Below are 20,851 nucleotides of genomic sequence, written 5' to 3' on the forward strand. Positions count from 1 at the left end.
GGAACACGATCTCTGCTTTGACAAGAAGTGTCAAGAAACCGCCTCGCGTTATGTGCGGGGCTGGTTAAAGAAAAACGGTTCAAATAATTACGGGCCATGGCGTGATGTCATGCTGCCAAAACATGTCAGCAGATTAGATTTGTGGAAATATTATTCTCTCTACGGTGGTATGTGGAACTTATTTTGCAGGGTCGGACACTATCCTTGTATTCAAACTCTTCCGTGGTGTATTCGGAGGAGGAACCTGCCTTGCAATGCCGAAGACAACACTGCGCACCAGACTCATCGTCATTGAAGCCTGGTTCAGGGGCTACTGAGGGAGTCCTGGATTAGGGGGTCTCCGGACAGCCGGACTATATCCTTTGGCCGGACTGTTGGACTATGAAGATACGAGATTGAAGACTTCGTCCCGTGTCCGGATGGGACTATACTTGGCGTGGAAGGCAAGCTAGGAAATACGGATATGCATATCTCCTCCTTTTAACCGACCTTGTGTAACCCAAGCCTCCTCCGGTGTCTATATAAATAGGAGGGTTGTAGTCCGTATGACAACATACAATCATACCATAGGCTAGCTTCTAGGGTCTAGCCTCTCTGATCTCGTGGTAGATCTACTCTTGTACTACTCATATTATCAAGAACAATCAAGCAGGACATAGGGTTTTACCTCCATCAAGAGGGCCAGAACCTGGGTAAAACATCGTGTCCCCTGCCTCCTATTACCATCTGCCTTAGACGCACAGTTCGGGACCCCCTACCCGAGATCTGCTGGTTTTGACACCGACACTCGTCTTTGTCTTCGCTTGGTGTATCCTGCCCCTTCTGTTCGGCGTTGAGCTTGCCGGACTGCTTGAAGACCCAACATTCTCTATGGGTATGATTTGCAGGTTTATCGGGGGTGCTGTGGATCTGACATATTTTATCCAGAATCTTGTTTAGGCTGGACAGTTCGTCTCTGTTGCCTTTGGAGGGCAGCTTTTGTTGACCTGGCCGAGAGCTTCTAAATCCGGCATTTACCGCCGTGCTCTTTGGGCTGTCTTCTTTATTCCGATGCTTGTTTTTGCTGCGTCGTGGTTTCCCGTTTTCATCCCTAACTTCGGATGTACTTGGGTCGCTGGTGCTGTATCGGGCTAACCAGCTATCCTCACTCACGCAAAAGCGGGTCATGAGGCTTGTTAATGCTGCCATTGTTCTCGGCTTTTCTTGGCCGAGGTGTCTGGCAAGCCATTCGTCTCGAACGCTGTGCTTAAAAGCTGCTAAGGCTTCGGCGTCCGGGCAGTCGACTATTTGGTTCTTTTTAGTGAGGAACCTATTCCAAAGCTTTCGGGCTGACTCTCCGGGCTGTTGAGTTATATGACTCAAATCGTCTGCATCCGGTGGTCGGACGTAGGTCCCTTGAAAATTTGCCCGAAAAGCAGTTTTCGGGGAGGCTTTTAAGCCAGTGCCGAGCTGGCCCTTTGAGCTTGAGGGGTAAGTACTTGATGGCGTGGAGATCGTCTCCTCGAGCCATATGGATATGGAGGATGTAGTCCTCAACCCAGACCCCAGGGTCTGTCGTTCCGTCGTACGCCTCTATGTTTACGGGTTTGAATCCCTCTGGAAATTCGTGGTTCAGCACCTCATCGGTGAAACATAGGGGGTGTGCGGCACCCCTGTATTTGGGTGTACCGTGGTGTTGGGATGTTTGTTGTGTTGAATTGCATGCTGGAGCGCGCTTGTGTGGCCCGTAGATGGATCTGATTGCACCGTCCTTTTGATGCGAGCCCTCACGCGGATCGCGTACTGGCCTATGTGCGGCGTCGTTTGCCGCTCCATGTTGGCCACGAGGTCGTCTATCCGACTGGATGGCTGTTTTGTTTTTTGATTGTGGGGGATCTAAGGCCTCCTCATCGAATTCAGGTAGCAACTTTCGCTTCGGGTAGCTCTTGGTGTGGCGATTACCGCCGTACTTCGCTTCAGTGTTGAGTACTTCACTCCATCTGATTCTGAGTGTGTCTTGTGCAGCGCTGAGCTTTTGCTTCCGCTTTTTCAGACTCCTCGCAGTGGCCACAAGCCTTTTATGGGTATTCTATTGCTCCGGGTGCTATCTGGTGTGATGTTATCCGGACTGTTGTCTTTGATGGAGTCGGGTTGTTCGGTTTGATTCTCCGTGTTGCCGTGGTCGGACGATGGTTCAATGCCGTGTTTGTCGTCCGCTGGCTCGCCTTGCTCTCTCGCTGGGTTTATATGATCGCTGCTTCTAGCGAGACGGGATTTGGAGCGGCGCTTACGCCGCCGCTTTGACTGCTTCTTGAGGGGACAACCCTTCGCTACGTCCTTCCGTTCCTCATCGTCGTTTTCTTTTGGTGTGTCCACCATGTATACATCATATGATGAAGTGGGCATCCAGTGCCCTGTGGGCAGCGGTCGCTGTTCGTCTCCTGCATCATCGTCTATACCGTCGATGTCTTCGGAGTCGAAGTCGAGCATGTCGGTCAAATCATCGATAGTGGCTACTAAGTGGGTGGTGGGTGGGCGGCGAATTTCTTCATCATCTGCATCCCAATCCTGCCGAACATAGTTCATCCAGGACTCTCCTGACAGGGAGAGAGACCTTAATGAGTTCAACACGTCGCCGAAGGGCGAGTGCCGAAAGATATCCATGGAGGTAAACTCCATGATCGGCGCCCAGTCGGATTCGATAGGCACGGGTGCAGGCGGTTCGGAGTCTGTGGCCTGGGAAGAATCCGACAATTTGGCGTCATGGCTCTCGTGAAGGGTAAGGTCGATATTCGGCTCGATCGCCGCTGAGAATGCGGCCTCCGTGGCGGGGTCTATCCACCCATCCATGGATGGCGCAATTGGCTCCGAATTGAGGGTCGGAGCGGTTGCCGGTGTGGTCTCCTGAACACTGTCCGATGGTAGAGCTAAATCATGCTCATCGTGACTATGCGGCACACCCGGCAGGGGCTCGAATCCGTCGAAGATCAAGTCTCCGCGGATGTCGGCCGTATAGTTTAAGCTTCCAAACCTGACACGGTGGCCAGGGGCGTAACTCTCGATCTGCTCCAGATGGCCAAGCGAGTTGGCCCACAGTGCGAAGCCGCCGAATACAAAGATCTGTCCGGGGAGAAAAGTCTCACCCTGGACTGCATCGCTATCGATGATGGAAGGAGCCATCCAGCCTAACGGTGATGACACATATGAACTCTCAATGAAAGCACCAATGTCGGTGTCAAAACCGGCGGATCTCGGGTAGGGGGTCCCGAACTGTGCGTCTAAGGCGGATCGTAACAGGAGGCAGGGGACACGTTGTTTTACCCAGGTTCGGGCCCTCATGATGGAGGTAAAACCCTACGCCCTGCTTGATTATTCTTGATAATATGAGTAGTACAAGAGTAGATCTACCACGAGATCAGAGAGGCTAAACCCTAGAAGCTAGCCTATGGTATGATTGTATGTTGTCCTACGGACTAAAACCCTCCGGTTTATATAGACACCGGAGGAGGCTAGGGTTACACAAGGTCGGTTACAAAGGAGGATATACGCATATCCGTATTGCCTAGCTTGCCTTCCACGCCAAGTAGAGTCCCATCCGGACACGGGACGAAGTCTTCAATCTCGTATCTTCATAGTCCAACAATCCGGCCAAAGGATATAGTCCGGCTGTCCGGAGACCCCCTAATCCAGGACCCCCTCAATAACCAATCATACATAAAAGAATTCAGAGAAGATTCAAATATTATTCATAGATAAACTGGATCATAAACCCACAATTCATCGGTCTCAACAAACACACCGCAAAAATAAGATTACATCGAATAGATCTCCACAAGAGAGGGGGAGAACATTGTATTGAGATCCAAAAAGAGAGAAGAAGCCATCTAGCTACTAGCTATGGACCCGTAGGTCTGAAGTAAACTACTCACACTTCACCGGAGAGGCTTTGATGATGATGTAGAAGCCCTCCGTGATCGATGCCCCTCCGACGGAGCTACGGAACAGGCCCCAAGATGGGATCTCGTGGATATAGAAAGTTGCGGCGGTGGAATTAGGTTTTTGGCTCCGTCCCCGATCGTTTGGGGGTACCGTGGATATATATAGGAGGAAGAAGTACATCGGTTTAGCTCCGAGGGGCCCATGAGGCAGGGGGGCGCGCCCTAGGGGGGTGGGCGCGCCCTACCCTCGTGACCACCTCGTGGCTTTCTTGACGGGGGGTCCAAGTCTCCTGGATCTTATCTGATGAGAAAATCACGTTTCCGAAGATTTTATTCCGTTTGGACTCCGTTTGATATTCCGTTTCTCCGAAACACTGAAATAGGCAAAAAACAACAATTCTAGGCTGGGCCTCCGGTTAATAGGTTAGTCCCCAAAATAATATAAAAGTGGAAAATAAAGCCCAATATAGTCCAAAACAATAGATAATATAGCATGGAGCAATCAAACATTATAGATACGTTGGTGACGTATCATTCACCACATGCCTGTGATCTCTCTCAAGCTAGGTTTGCTATCGGTATCGGAGAAGTCCGTCATTGAAGTGGTAAGTGGGCGTAAGGCCTATGTATTTCTTTTAGTGGGATTTATTACCTTGAATTCAATTGATGCAGTTGTAGCTTATTTTAAAGAGCTTATAGAGCTAGTTTTGCTTGACCCCTCTTGACGTTGCTGGTCATCCCAACTCATATTAGCTATCGAAAGTCGTACTTACTTGACATTCCCGCATGCCATAAGTCATCCCTACAGAAAGAACCACATGCACAGTAACCGGAAGATGGTCTTTTCTACTTACTCGCATCAAACAAAACCCTTTGACTAATTGCCAATAGCGTATTCTCTTGGCTTCCCCTCAACTTTTTGAACCACACGTCCACCCCAAAACGAAATAGGTCTTGTGTCGGCCCCTCAGTTCTAGGCCGAAGTAGAGCGAACGTGTTTCCGCACGGAGTGACATAATCAATCGAGTTTGACTGGATGGTTCCCCTTATTAGTTAATTGCTTTTGACGTATTAGGTGGGAATAGGAGAGCCTGTTTTCTCTCCGCAATGGAATCATCTTAAGCTCGACCTCCTTCGGTACTACTTGGCTACTACTTGAACAGATGGGTTTAGTCCCTTCCTTCGGGCAACGTTTTCTCCGGGTACCATCGGCTTACCACCGGGTTGAAAGAAATCCCTTACTCAAAGGAATTGATGAGGGCCCGCACAAGCGGTGGAGCATGTGGTTTAATTCGATGCAAAGCGAAGAACCTTACCAGAGTTTGACATGCCGCGAATCCTCTTGAAAGAGAGGGGTTCCCTCGGGAACGCGGACGCAGGTGGTGCATGGCTGTCGTCAGCTCGTGCCATAAGGTGTTGGGTTAAGTCTCGCAACGAGCGCAACCCTCGTGTTTATTTGCCACTATGAGTTTGGAACCCTGAACAGACCGCTGGTGTTAAGCCGTAGGAAGGAGAGGATGAGGCCAAGTCATCATGCCCCTTATGCCCTGGGCGATACATGTGCTACAATGTGCGGGACAAAGGGCCGCGATCTCGCGAGGGTGACATAACTCCAAAAACCCGTCCTCATTTAGGATTGTAGGCTACAACTCGCCTGCAAGAAGAAGGAATCGCTAGTAATCGCCGGTGAGCCATACGACGGTGAATCCATTCCCGGGCCTTGTACACACTGCCCGTCACACTATAGGAGCTAGCCATGTTTGAAGTCATTACCCTTAACTGTAAGGAGGGGGATGCCTAAGGCTAGGCTTGCAACTGGAGTGAAGTTGTAACAAGGTAGCCGTACTGGAGGGTGCGGCTGGATCATCTCCTTTTCAGGGAGAGCTAATGCTTATGCTTATTGGGTATTTTGGTTTGACACTTCTTCATGCCCAAAAAGAAGGCATCTACGACTGAGCTAAACTTGGATATGGAAGTCTTCTTTCGTTTATGGTGAAGTAAGTGTTGGAAATATGCCCTAGAGGCAATAATAAAATGGTTATTATTACATTTCTTTGTTCATGATAATTGTCTATTGCTCATGCTATAATTGTGTTATCCGGAAATCATAATACATGTGTGAATACATAGACTACAACACGTCCCTAGTGAGCCTCTAGTTGACTAGCTCGTTGATCAAAGGATAGTCATGGTTTCCTGACTATGGACATTGGATGTCATTGATAACGGGATCACATCATTAGGAGAATGATGTGATGGACAAGACCCAATCCTAAGCTTAGCTCAAAGATTGTGTAGTTCGTTTGCTGTAGCTTTTCTGAATGTCAAGTATCATTTCCTTAAAACATGAGATTGTGCAACTCCCGGATACCGTAGGAGTGCCTTGGGTGTGCCAAACGTCACAACGTAACTGGGTGACTATAAAGGTACATTACAGGTATCTCCGAAAGTGTCTGTTGGGTTGGCACGAATCGAGACTGGGATTTGTCACTCCGTATGACGGAGAGGTATCTCTGGGCCCACTCGGTAATGCATCATTAGAATGAGCTCAATGTGACCAAGTCGTTGATCATGGGATCATGCATTACGGCACGAGTAAAGTGACTTGCCGGTAACGAGATTGAACTAGGTATTGGGATACCGACGATCGAGTCTCGGGCAAGTAACGTACCCATTGACAAAGGGAATTGTATACGGATTGATTGAATCCTTGACATCATGGTTCATCCGATGAGATTATCGTGGAGCATGTGGGAGCCAACATGGGTATCCAGATCCCGCTATTGGTTATTGACCGGAGAGGCGTCTCGGTCATGTCTGCATGTCTCCCGAACCCGTAGGGTCTACACACTTAAGGTTCGGTGACGCTAGGGCTGTAGAGATGTTAGCATATGGTAACCCGAAAGTTGTTCAGACTCCCGGATGAGATCCCGGACATCACGAGGAGTTCTGGAATGGTCCGAGGTGAAGATTTATATATAGGAAGTCAAGTTTCGGCCATCGGGAAAGTTTCGGGGGTAATCGGTATTGTACCGGGACCACCGGAAGGGTCCCGCGGGTCCACTGGGTGGGGCCACCAATCCCGAAGGGCCCCATGGGCTGAAGTGGGAAGGGAACCAGCCCCTAGTGGGCTGGTGTGCCCCCCTTGGGCCTCCCCCCGTGCCTAGGGTTGGAAACCCTAGGGGTGGGGGGCGCCACCCTTGCCTTGGAGGCAAGGCACCCCCTTGGCCGCCGCCCCCCTAGGAGATTGGATCTCCTAGGGCCGGCCCCCCCTAGGCACCCTATATATAGTGGGGGGGAGGGAGGGCAGCCGCACCCAAGCCCTTGGCCTCTCCCTCTCCCTCCCGTGACACTCCTTCGTCTCCCTGCGCTTGGCGAAGCCCTACCGAGATCACCGTTGCTTCCACCACCACGCCGTCCTGCTGCTGGATCTTCATCAACCTCTCCTTCCCCCTTGCTGGATCAAGTCGGAGGAGACGTCTTCCCAACCGTACGTGTGTTGAACGCGGAGGTGCCGTCCGTTCGGCACTTGGTCATCAGTGATTTGGCTCACGTCGAGTACGACTCCATCAACCCCGTTCTCTTGAACGCTTCCGCATGTGATCTACAAGGGTATGTAGATGCACTCCTCTCTCCTTTGTTGCTAGATGACTCCATAGATTAATCTTGGTGATGCGTAGAAAATTTTAAATTTCTGCTACGTTCCCCAACAGTGGCATCATGAGCTAGGTCTATGCGTAGTTACTATGCACGAGTAGAACACAAAGCAGTTGTGGGCGTCGATATTGTCAATTTGCTTGCCGTTACTAGTCTTATCTTGATTCGGCGGCATCGTGGGATGAAGCGGCCCGGACCGACCTTACACATACGCTTACGTGAGACTGGTTCCACCGACTGACATGCACTAGTTGCATAAGGTGGCTGGCGGGTGTCTGTCTCTCCCACTTTAGTCGGATCAGATTCGATGAACATGGTCCTTATGAAGGGTAAATAGAAATTGGCAATTAACGTTGTGGTTTTGGCATAGGTAAGAAACGTTCTTGATAGAAACCTATAGCAGCCACGTAAAAACTTGCAACAACAATTAGAGGACGTCTACTTGTTTTTGCAGAAAGTGTTTTGTGATGTGATATGGCCAAAGGATGTGATGAATGATATATGTGATGTATGAGATGATCATGTTCTTGTAATAGGAATCACGACTTGCATGTCGATGAGTATGACAACCGGCAGGAGCCATAGGAGTTGTCTTTATTTATTTATGACCTGCGTGTCAACATAAACGTCATGTAATTACTTTATTGCTAAAGCGTTAGCCATAGTAGTAGAAGTTTTAGATGACGAGGCAACTTCAAGAAGACACGATGATGGAGATCATGATGATGGAGATCATGGTGTCATGCCGGTGACAACGATGATCATGGAGCCCCGAAGATGGAGATCAAACGGAGCAAATGATATTGGCCATATCATGTCACTATTTGATTGCATGTGATGTTTATCATGTTTTACATCTTATTTGCTTAGAACGACGGTAGCTTAAATAAGATGATCCCTCGTAATAATTTCAAGAAAGTGTTCCCTCTAACTGTGCACCGTTGCGAAGGTTCGTTGTTTCGAAGCACCACGTGATGATCGGGTGTGATAGATTCTAACGTTCGAATACAACGGGTGTAAGCCAGATTTACACACGCAATACACTTAGGTTGACTTGACGTGCCTAGCATGTACAGACATGGCCTCGGAACACGGAAGACCGAAAGGTCGAGCATGAGTCATATAGGAGATACGATCAACATGAAGATGTTCACCGATGTTGGCTAGTCCATCTCACGTGATGATCAGACACGGCCTAGTTAACTCAGATCATGTTTCACTTAGATGACTGGAGGGATGTCTATCTGAGTGGGAGTTCATTGAGTAATTTGATTAGATGAACTTAATTATCATGAACTTAGTCTAAAATCTTTAAAATATGTCTTGTAGATCATATGGCCCATGTTGTCCTCAACTTCAACGCGTTCCTAGAGAAAACCAAGCTGAAATACGATGGCAGCAACTATACGGACTGGGTCCGGAACCTGAGGATCATCCTCATAGCTGCGAAGAAAGATTATGTCCTAGAAGCACCGCTAGGTGACGCACCTGTCCCAGAGAACCAAGACGTTATGAACGCTTGGCAGTCACGTGCTGATGATTACTCCCTCGTTCAGTGCGGCATGCTTTACAGCTTAGAACCGGGGCTCCAAAAGCATTTTGAGAGACACGGAGCATATGAGATGTTCGAAGAGCTGAAAATGGTTTTTCAAGCTCATGCCCGGGTCGAGAGATATGAAGTCTCCAACAAGTTCTTCAGCTGTAAGATGGAGGAAAATAGTTCTGTCAGTGAGCACATACTCAGAATGTCTGGGTTGCATAACCGCTTGACTCAGCTGGGAGTTAATCTCCCGGATGACGCGGTCATTGACAGAATCCTTCAGTCGCTTCCACCGAGCTACAAGAGCTTTGTGATGAACTTCAATATGCAGGGGATGGAAAATACCATTCCTGAGGTGTATTCAATGTTGAAATCAGCAGAGGTGGAAATCAAAAAGGAACATCAAGTGTTGATGGTGAATAAAACCACTAAGTTCAAGAAAGGCAAGGGTAAGAAGAACTTCAAGAAGGACGGCAAGGGAGTTGCCGCGCCCGGTAAGCAAGCTGCCGGGAAGAAGCCAAAGAATGGACCCAAGCCCGAGATTGAGTGTTTTTATTGCAAGGGAAGTGGTCACTGGAAGCGGAACTGCCCCAAATACTTAGCGGACAAGAAGGCCGGTAACACTAAAGGTATATGTGATATACATGTAATTGATGTGTACCTTACCAGTACTCGTAGTAGCTCCTGGGTATTTGATACCGATGCGGTTGCTCACATTTGTAACTCAAACCAGGAGCTGCGGAATAAGCGGAGACTGGCGAAGGACGAGGTGACGATGCGCGTCGGGAATGGTTCCAAGGTCGATGTGATCGCCGTCGGCACGCTGCCTCTACATTTACCTACGGGATTAGTTTTAAACCTCAATAATTGTTATTTAGTGCCAGCTTTGAGCATGAACATTGTATCAGGATCTCGTTTAATTCGAGATGGCTACTCATTTAAATCCGAGAATAATGGTTGTTCTATTTATATGAGAGATATGTTTTATGGTCATGCTCCAATGGTGAATGGTTTATTCTTAATGAATCTCGAGCGTAATGCTATACATATTCATAGTGTGAATACCAAAAGATGTAAGGTTGATAATGATAGTCCCACATACTTGTGGCACTGCCGCCTTGGTCACATAGGTGTCAAACGCATGAAGAAGCTCCATGCAGATGGACTTTTAGAGTCTCTTGATTACGAATCATTTGACACGTGCAAACCATGCCTCATGGGTAAAATGACCAAGACTCCGTTCTCAGGAACAATGGAGCGAGCAACCAACTTATTGGAAATCATACATACTGATGTGTGCGGTCAAATGAGTGTTGAGGCTCGCGGTGGCTATCGTTATGTTCTCACCCTCACTGATGACTTGAGTAGATATGGGTATGTCTACTTTAATGAAACACTAGTCCGAGACCTTTGAAAAGTTCAAGGAATTTCAGAGTGAGGTTGAGAATCAACGTGACAAGAAAAGCAAGTTCTTGCGATCAGATCGTGGGGGAGAATACTTGAGTCACGAATTTGGCACACACTTAAGAAAATGTGGAATAGTTTCACAACTCACGCCGCCTGGAACACCTCAGCATAATGGTGTGTCCGAACGTTGTAATCGCACTCTATTGGATATGGTGCGATCTATGATGTTTCTTACCGATTTACCGCTGTCATTTTGGGGCTATGCTTTAGAGACTGCCGCATTCACTTTAAATAGGGCTCCGTCGAAATCCGTTGAGACGACACCGTACGAATTATGGTTTGGGAAGAAACCTAAGCTGTCGTTTCTAAAAGTTTGGGGATGCGATGCTTATGTCAAGAAACTTCAACCTGAAAAGCTCGAACCCAAGTCGGAAAAATGCGTCTTCATAGGATACCCTAAACAAACTGTTGGGTATACCTTCTACCTCAGATCCGAAGGCAAGATCTTTGTTGCCAAGAATGGGTCCTTTCTAGAGAAAGAGTTTCTCTCGAAAGAAATAAGTGGGAGGAAAGTAGAACTTGATGAAGTATTGCCTCTTGAACCGGTAAGTGGCGCAGCTCAAGAAAATGTTCCTGAGGTGCCTGCACCGACTAGAGAGGAAGTTAATGATGATCATGAAACTTCAGATCAAGTTGCTGCTGAACTTCGTAGGTCCACGAGGACACGTTCCGCACCAGACTGGTACGGCAACCCTGTCTTGGAAATCATGTTGTTAGACAACGGTGAACCTTCGAACTATGAAGAAGCGATGGCGGGCCCGGATTCCGACAAATGGCTGGAAGCCATGAAATCTGAGATAGGATCCATGTATGAAAACGAAGTGTGGACTTTGACTGACTTGCCCGATGATCGGCGAGCCATAGAAAATAAATGGATCTTTAAGAAGAAGACATACGCGGATGGTAATGTGACCATCTATAAAGCTCGGCTTGTCGCTAAGGGTTATCGACAAGTTCAAGGGGTTGACTACGATGAGACTTTCTCACCCGTAGCGAAGCTGAAGTCCGTCCGAATCATGTTAGCAATTGCCGCATTCTATGATTATGAGATATGGCAAATGGACGTCAAAACGGCATTCCTTAATGGTTTCCTTAAGGAAGAATTGTATATGATGCAGCCGGAAGGTTTTGTCGATCCTAAGAATGCTGACAAGGTGTGCAAGCTCCAACGCTAGATTTATGGGCTGGTGCAAGCATCTTGGAGTTGGAACATTCGTTTTGATGAGATGATCAAAGCGTTTGGGTTTATGCAGACTTATGGAGAAGCCTGCATTTACAAGAAAGTGAGTGGGAGCTCTGTAGCATTTCTCATATTGTATGTGGATGACATACTGTTGATGGGAAATGATATAGAATTCTTGGAAAGCATAAAGGCCTACTTGAACAAGTGTTTTTCAATGAAGGACCTTGGAGAAGCTGCTTATATATTAGGCATCAAGATCTATAGAGATAGATCGAGACGCCTCATTGGTCTTTCACAGAGTACGTACCTTGACAAGATATTGAAGAAGTTCAAAATGGATCAGTCAAAGAAGGGGTTCTTGCCTATATTGCAAGGTACGAGAATGAGCACGGCTCAATGCCCGACCACGGCAGAAGATAGAGAAAAGATGAGTGTCGTCCCCTATGCCTCGGCCATAGGGTCTATCATGTATGCTATGCTGTGTACCAGACCTGATGTAAACCTTGCTGTAAGTTTGGTAGGAAGGTACCAAAGTAATCCGGGCATGGAACACTGGACAGCGGTCAAGAATATCCTGAAGTACCTGAAAAGGACTAAGGACATGTTTCTCGTATATGGAGGTGACGAAGAGCTCGTCGTAAAGGGTTATGTTGATGCTAGCTTTGACACAGATCTAGATGACTCTAAGTCACAAACCGGATACGTGTATATTTGGAATGGTGGGGCAGTAAGCTGGTACAGTTGCAAGCAAAGTGTTGTGGCGGGATCTACATGTGAAGCGGAGTACATGGCAGCCTCGGAGGCAGCACAAGAAGTAGTCTGGGTGAAGGAGTTCATTACCGACCTAGGAGTCATACCCAATGCGTCAGGCCGATGACTCTCTTCTGTGACAACACTGGAGCTATTGCCCTTGCCAAGGAGCCCAGGTTTCACAGGAAGACCAGGCATATCAAGTGTCGCTTCAACTCCATTTGTGAAAGTGTTCAAAATGGATACATAGAGATTTGTAAAGTACATACGGACCTGAATGTGGCAGATCCGTTGACTAAACCTCTCCCTAGAGCAAAACATGATCAACACCAGAACTGCATGGGTGTTCGATTCATCACAATGTAACTAGACTATTGACTCTAGTGCAAGTGGGAGACTGTTGGAAATATGCCCTAGAGGCAATAATAAAATGGTTATTATTACATTTCTTTGTTCATGATAATTGTCTATTGCTCATGCTATAATTGTGTTATCCGGAAATCATAATACATGTGTGAATACATAGACTACAACACGTCCCTAGTGAGCCTCTAGTTGACTAGCTCGTTGATCAAAGGATAGTCATGGTTTCCTGACTATGGACATTGGATGTCATTGATAACGGGATCACATCATTAGGAGAATGATGTGATGGACAAGACCCAATCCTAAGCTTAGCTCAAAGATTGTGTAGTTCGTTTGCTGTAGCTTTTCTGAATGTCAAGTATCATTTCCTTAAAACATGAGATTGTGCAACTCCCGGATACCGTAGGAGTGCCTTGGGTGTGCCAAACGTCACAACGTAACCGGGTGACTATAAAGGTACATTACAGGTATCTCCGAAAGTGTCTGTTGGGTTGGCACGAATCGAGACTGGGATTTGTCACTCCGTATGATGGAGAGGTATCTCTGGGCCCACTCGGTAATGCATCATCATAATGAGCTCAATGTGACCAAGTCGTTGATCATGGGATCATGCATTATGGCACGAGTAAAGTGACTTGCCGGTAACGAGATTGAACTAGGTATTGGGATACCGATGATCGAGTCTCGGGCAAGTAACGTACCGATTGACAAAGGGAATTGTATACGGATTGATTGAATCCTCGACATCATGGTTCATCTAATGAGATTATGATGGAGCATGTGGGAGCCAACATGGGTATCCAGATCCCGCTGTTGGTTATTGACCGAAGAGGCGTCTCGGTCATGTCTGCATGTCTCCCGAACCCGTAGGGTCTACACACTTAAGGTTCGGTGACGCTAGGGTTGTAGAGATATTAGCATACAGTAACCCGAAAGTTGTTCGGAGTCCTGGATGAGATCCCAGACGTCACGAGGAGTTCTGGAATGGTCCTGAGGTGAAGATTTATATATAGGAAGTCAAGTTTCGGCCATCGGGAAAGTTTCGGGGGTAATCGGTATTGTACCGGGACCACCGGAAGGGTCCTGGGGGTCCACCGGGTGGGGCCACCTATCCCGGAGGGCCCCATGGGCTGAAGTGGGAAGGGAACCAGCCCCTAGTGCGCTGGTGTGCCCCCCTTGGGCCTCCCCCTGCGCCTAGGGTTGGAAACCCTAGGGGTGGGGGGCGCCACCCTTGCCTTGGGGGGCAAGGCACCCCCTTGGCCGCCGCCCCCCTAGGAGATTGGATCTCCTAGGGCCGGCGCTCCCCCTAGGCACCCTATATATAGTGGGGGGGGAAGGGAGGGCAGCCGCACCCAAGCCCCTGGCCTCTCCCTCTCCCTCCCGTGACACTCCTCCGTCTCCCTGCATGCGCTTGGCGAAGCCCTGCCGAGATCACCGTTGCTTCCACCACCACGCCGTCGTGCTACTGTATCTTCATCAACCTCTCCTTCCCCCTTGCTGGATCAAGTTGGAGGAGACGTCTTCCCAACCATACGTGTGTTGAACGCGGAGGTGCCGTCCGTTCGGCACTTGGTCATCGGTGATTTGGATCACTCGAGTACGACTCGATCAACCCCGTTCTCTTGAACGCTTCCGCACGCGATCTACAAGGGTATGTAGATGCACTCCTCTCTCCCTCGTTGCTAGATGACTCCATAGATTGATCTTGGTGATGCGTAGAAAATTTTAAATTTCTGCTACGTTCCCCAACAGTAAGACCAAGCTCATGAGCTTATTATCCTAGGTCGTAACAACTTAGTTGATAGTGATAGGATCCCTTTTTTGGCGTCACCATGTCCCCCCTGTGGTGTGGCGGCATGGGGATATGAAAAGGAAAGGGATGGAGTTTTTCTCTCTTTTGGCGTAGCAGGCCTCCCTTTGGGAGGCCCGCACGATGGGCTATTAGCTCAGTGGTAGAGCGCGCCCCAGATAATTGTGTCGTTGTGCCTAGATTGTGAGGGCTCTGAGCCACATGGATAGTTCAGTGTGCTCATTAGCGCCTGACCCGAAGATGTGGATCATCCAAGGCAGATTAGCATGGAGTACTCCTCCTATTTGAATCAGAGTTTGAAACCAAACAAACTTTTCCTCAAGATGATAGATGGGGCAATTCAGGTGAGACCCCATGTAGATCTAACATTCTATTCACTTGTGGGATCCGGGCAGTCGGGGGGGGGGGGCACCATGGCTCCTCTCTTCTTGAGAATCCTTACATCCCTTATCAGTGTATGGAGAGCTACTTGAGCACAGGTTGAGGTTCATCCTCAATGGGAAAATGGAGCACCTAACAAGGCATTTTCACGGACCAAGATCTACGAGATCACCCCTTTCATTCTGGGGTGACGGAGGGATCGTACCATTCCAGCCTTTTTTCATGCTTTTACCGGCGGTCTGGAGAAAGTAGCAATCAATAGGACTTTCCTAATCCTCCCTTCCTTTCAGAAAGAATGTGAAATTCTTTTTCCTTAAATGGGAGCAAAGCAGGTTTGAAAAAGGATCTTAGAATGTCTAGGTTGGGCCAGGAGGGTCTCTTAACACCTTCCTTTTTCTGCCCATCGGAGTTATTTCCCAAGGATTTGCCATGGTAAGAGGGAGAAGGGGGAAGAAGCACACTTGAAGAGCGCAGAACAACGGGGAGTTCTATGCTGCGTTCGGGAAGGATGAATCGCTCCCGAAAAGGAGTCTATTGATTCTCTCCCAATTGGTTGAATCGTAGGGGCGATGATTTACTTCATGGGCGAGGTCTCTAGTTCAAGTCTAGGATGGCCCAGCTGCGCCAGGGAAAAAAATAGAAGAACCATCTGACTCTTTCATGCATACTCCACTTTGCGGGGGGGGGGGGGGGGGCGTATAGCTCAGTTGGTAGAGCTCCGCTCTTGCAATTGGGTTGTTGCGATTACGGGTTGGCTGTCTAATTGTCCAGGTGGTAATGATAGTATCTTGTACCTGAACCGGTGGCTCACTTTTTCTAAGTAATGGGGAAGAGGACTGAAACATGCCACGGAAAGACTCTACTGAGACAAAAAGATGGGATGTCAAAAAGGTAGAGGAGGTAGGATGGGCAGTTGGTCAGATCTAGTATGGATTGTACATGGACGATAGTTGGAGTCGGTGGCTCTCCTAGGCTTCCCTCATCTGGGATCCCTGGGGAAGAGGATCAAGTTGGCCCTTTGCGAATAACTTGATGCACTATCTCCCTTCAACCCTTTGAGCGAAATGTAGCAAAAGGAAGGAAAATCCATGGACCGACCCAATTGTCTCCACCCCATAGGAACTACGAGATCACCCCAAGGACGCCCTCGGCGTCCAGGGGTCACAGACCGACCATAGACCCTGTTCAATAAGTGTAACACATTAGCCGTCCGCTCGCCGGTTGGGCAGTGTGGGTCGGAGAAGGGCAATCACGTTCTTAAAACCAACATTCTTAAGATCAAAGAGTCAGGCGGAAAAAGGGAAGAGCTCCCTGTTCCTGGTTCTCCTGTAACTGGATTCCCCGAAACCACAAGAATCCTTAGAATGGGATTCCAACACAGCACCTTTTGTTTTGAGATTTTGAGAAGAGTTGCTCTTTGGAGAGCACAGTACGATGAAAGTTGTAAGCTGTGTTCGAGGGGGGGGGGGAGTTATTGTCTATCATTGGTCTCTATGGTAGAACCCATCGGGGAGGCCTGAGAGGTGGTGGTTTACCCTGTGGCGGATGTCAGCGGTTTGAGTCTGCTTATCTCCAGCCCGTGAACTTAGAGGATACTATGATAGCGATAGCACCGAATTTTGCCAATTCGGTAGTTCGATCTATGATTTCACATTCATGGACGTTGATAAGATCCTTCCATTTAGTAGCACCTTAGGATGGCATAGCCTTAACGTTAATGGTGAGGTTCAAAAGAGGAAAGGCTTGCGATGGATACCTAGGCACCCAGAGACAAGGAAGGGCGTAGCAAGCGACGAAATGCTTCAGTGAGTTGAAAATAAGCATAGATCCGGAGATTCCCAAATAGGTCAACCTTTTAAACTGCCTGCTGAATCCATGAGTAGGCAAGAGACAACCTGGCGAACTGAAACATCTTAGTGGCCAGAGGAAAAGAAAGCAAAAGCGATTTCCGTAGTTGCGGTGAGCGAAATGGGAGCAGCCTAAGCCGTGAAAACGGGGTTGTGGGAGAGCAATACAAGCGTTGTGCTTCTAGGTGAAGCGGTTGAGTGCCGCACCCTTGCTTATGCTCTGACCCGAGTAGCATGGGGCACGTGGAATCCCGTGTGAATCAGCAAGGACCACCATGCAATGCTAAATACTCCTGGGTGACTGATAGCGAAGTAGTACCGTGAGGGAAAGGTGAAAAGAACCCCTAGTGTGTAGTGAACTAGAACGTGAAACCGTGCTGAGCTCCCAAGCAATGGGAGGGGAAAGTGATCTATGACCGCGTGCCTGTTGAAGAATGAGCTGGCGACTCATAGGCAGTGGCTTGGTTAAGGGAACGGAACCCACATGAGCCGTAGCGAAAACGAGTCTTAATAGGGCGATTGTCACTACTTATGGACCCGAACCTGGGTGATCTATCCATGACCAGGATGAAGCTTGGATGAAACTAAGCAGAGGTCCGAACTGACTGATGTTGAAGAATCAGTGGATGAGTTGTGGTTAGGGGTGAAATGCCACCCGAACCTAGAGCTAGTTGGTTCTTCCCGAAATGCGTTGAGGCGCAACAGTTGACTGGACATCTAGGGGTAAAGCACTGTTTCGGTGCGGGCTGTGCGAGCAGTACCAAATCGATGCATGCTCTGAATACTAGATATGACCCAAAAATAACAGGGGTTAAGGTCGGCCAGTGAGACGATGGGGGATAAGCTTCATCCTCGAGAGGGAAACAACCCTGATCACCAGCTAAGGCCCCAAAATGACCGCTCAGTGATAAAGGACGTGGGGTGCAAAGACAGCCAGGAGGTTTGCCTAGAAGCAGCCACCCTTTAAAGAGTGCGTATTAGCTCACTAATCGAGTGCCCTTGCGCTGAAGATGAACGGGGCTAAGCGATCTGCCGAAGCTGTGGGATGTCAAAATGCATCGGTAGGGGAGCGTTCCGCCTTAGAGGGAAGCAACAGCGAAAGCGGGGGTCGACGAAGCGGAAGCGAGAATGTCGGCTTGAGTAACGAAAACATTGGTGAGAATCCAATGCCCCGAAAACCCAAGGTTTCCTTCACAAGGTTCATCCATGGAGGGTGAGTCAGGGCCTAAGATCAGGCCGAAAGGCATAGTCGATGGACAACAGTTCAATATTCCTGTACTACCCCTTGTTGGTAGGGAGGGACGGAGGAGGTTAGGTTAGCCGAAAAATGGTTATAGGTTTAAGGACACAAGGTGACCCTGCTTTTTCAGGGTAAGAAGGGGTAGAGAAAATGCCTCGAGCCGAGGTCCGAGTACCAAGTGCTGCAATGCTAAAGTATGAGCCCCAGACTAGCGATTTCTTCTCCACGAGGCTCATACCAGGTGCTACGGCGCTGAAGTATGTAACTGATGCCATACTCCCAGCAAAAGCTCGAACGACCTTCAACAAAAGGGTACCTGTACCCAAAACCGACACAGGTGGGTAGGTAGATAATACCTAGGGGCGCGAGACAACTCTCTCTAAGGAACTTGGCAAAATAGCCCCGTAACTTCGGAGAAGGGGTGCCCCCTCACAAAAGGGGGCTGCGGTGACCAGGCCCGGGCGACAGTTTACCAAAAACATAGGTCTCCGCAAAGTCGTAAGACCATGTATGGGGGCTGGCGCCTGCCCAGTGCCGGAAGGTCAAGCAAGATGGTGAACTGATGACAGGGAAGCCGGCGACCGAAGCCCCGGTGAACGATGGCCGTAACTATAACAGTCCTAAGGTAGCGAAATTCCTTGTCGGGTAAGTTCCGATCTGCACGAAAGGCGTACCGATCTAGGCACTGTCTCGGAGAGAGGCTCGGTGAAATAGAAATGTTTGTGAAGATGCGTACTACCTGCACTTGGACAGAAAGACCCTATGAAGCTTTACTGTTCCCTGGGATTGGCTTTGGGCCTTTCCTGCGCAGCTTAGGTGGAAGGCGAAGAAGGCCCCCTTCTAGGGGGGGGGAGCCATCAATGAGATACCACTCTAGAAGAGCTCGACTTCTAACCTTGTGTCAAACTCGAGGGCCAAGGGACAGTCTCAGGTAGACAGTTTCTATGGGGCGTAGGCCACCCAAAAGGTAACGGAGGTGTGCAAAGGTTTCCTCGGGCCAGATGGACATTGGTCCTCGAGTGCAAAGGCAGAAGGGAGCTTGACTGCAAGACTTACCCGTCGAGCAGAGACGAAAGTCGACCTTAGTGATCCGACGGTGCCGGGTGGAAGGGCCGTCGCTCAATGGATAAAAGTTACTCTAGGGATAACAGGCCGATCTTCCCCAAGAGTCCACATCGACGGGAAGGTTTGGCACCTCGATGTCAGCTCTTCGTCACCTAGAGCTGTAGGAGGTTCCAAGGGTTGGGCTGTTCACCCATTAATGCGGTACGTGAGCTGGGTTCAGAACATTGTGAGACAGTTCGGTCCATATCCGGTGTGGGCGTTAGAGCATTGAGAGGACCTTTCCCTAGTATGAGAGGACTGGGAAGGACACACCTCTGGTGTACCAGTTATTGTGCCTACAGTAAATGCTGGGTAGCCAAGTGCAGAGAGGATAACTGCTGAAAGCATATAAGTTGTAAGCCCACCCCAAGATGAGTGCTCTCTCCTCTGACTTCCCTAGAGCCTCTGGTATCACAGCCGAGACAACAACGGGTTCTCCACCCATATGGGGATGGAGCAACAGAAGTATGGAAATAAGATAAGGTAGCGGCGAGACGAGCCGTTTAAATAGGTGTCAAGTGGAAGTGCAATGATGTATGCAGCTGAGGCATCCTAACGAATGAACGATTTGAACCTTGTTCCTACACGGCCTGATAAAATCAATCAGGCACTTGCCATCTATCTTCATTGTTCAACTCTTTGATGAAAAGACGAAAAAACCAAAAAAAGCTCTGCCCTTCCATCTCTTGGATAGATAGAGAGGGAGGGCAGAGGCCTTTGGTGTCCCTTTCAGTCAAGAATTGGGGCTTCACAATTACTAGCCAATATTTATCTCATGCCTTTCCTCGTTCATGGTTTGATATTCTGGTATCCTAGGTGTAGAGGAACCACACCAATCCATCACGAATTTGGTGGTTAAACTCTACTGCGGTGACGATACTGTAGGGGAGGTCCTGCGGCAAAATAGCTCGATGCTAGAATGATAGAAATCTTACCACCTCTTATTTGACTTTTTCACTATTTTGAAATAAGAAAGAGATCCAAATCTAAAATGCAAAGGTCGTCTTGTTCAAAACCTCAATCATCACATCCCCTCTCTCCCACTTCACACCTCGGAATGCACTATTCTTATAGAGAGAAAGGCGCTTTCCCATCTTCTTAACCTGAAATGAAGGGGCACCCCCGGGAAAAGATCCAGTGGAGACAGCTGGGCCTGTAGCTCAGAGGATTAGAGCACGTGGCTATGAACCACGATGTCGGGGGTTCGAATCCCTCCTCGCCCACATCCTCCCAAAGGGGGAAGGGCCTTTACTTTCCCCCTGAGGGTAGGAAAATCATGATCGGGATAGCTAGCGCGTGATGGTGAGATCATAGGTTCGAATCTTACTTCTCACAACAACTTTTTTCGTTTCAAAACAAAAAAAGCAAGATGGGCTGGCCCTGGAGTGAAGGGGGGTGTGCGCCGTGGTGCGAAACGTGTTGTTACGGGCGCTTAAGGCGCCTTATAGGAAACACCATCGATCTAACCCGGAGATGTAACGTACATAGCTGTGTAGGCACCAGGAAATGTTCCGCACTCATTCTCAAAAAAGGAAATGTTCCACACTCGCGGCCGCCCCCGACCTAAGAGCATCTGCAGCCGTTGTGCC

The 20,851-nt window shown here is 48.8% G+C and overlaps 1 non-coding gene and 1 pseudogene across 1 annotated transcript; both read left to right on the forward strand.

Moving 5' to 3' along the window:
* The first annotated feature begins 16,942 nt into the window (after positions 1-16,942).
* Positions 16,943-19,866, forward strand: LOC147957444 (25S ribosomal RNA; annotated as a pseudogene).
* Positions 19,867-20,411: 545 nt separating this feature from the next.
* TRNAH-AUG (transfer RNA histidin (anticodon AUG)) lies at positions 20,412-20,485 on the forward strand. The gene has a single exon. It is a non-coding gene; the product is annotated as a tRNA-His (tRNA).
* Positions 20,486-20,851: the final 366 nt, after the last annotated feature.

This window comes from Triticum urartu, chromosome 7A (assembly GCF_056163025.1).
Source record: "Triticum urartu cultivar PI428250 chromosome 7A, HENAU_Tu73, whole genome shotgun sequence".
Lineage (NCBI taxonomy): Eukaryota > Viridiplantae > Streptophyta > Magnoliopsida > Poales > Poaceae > Triticum > Triticum urartu.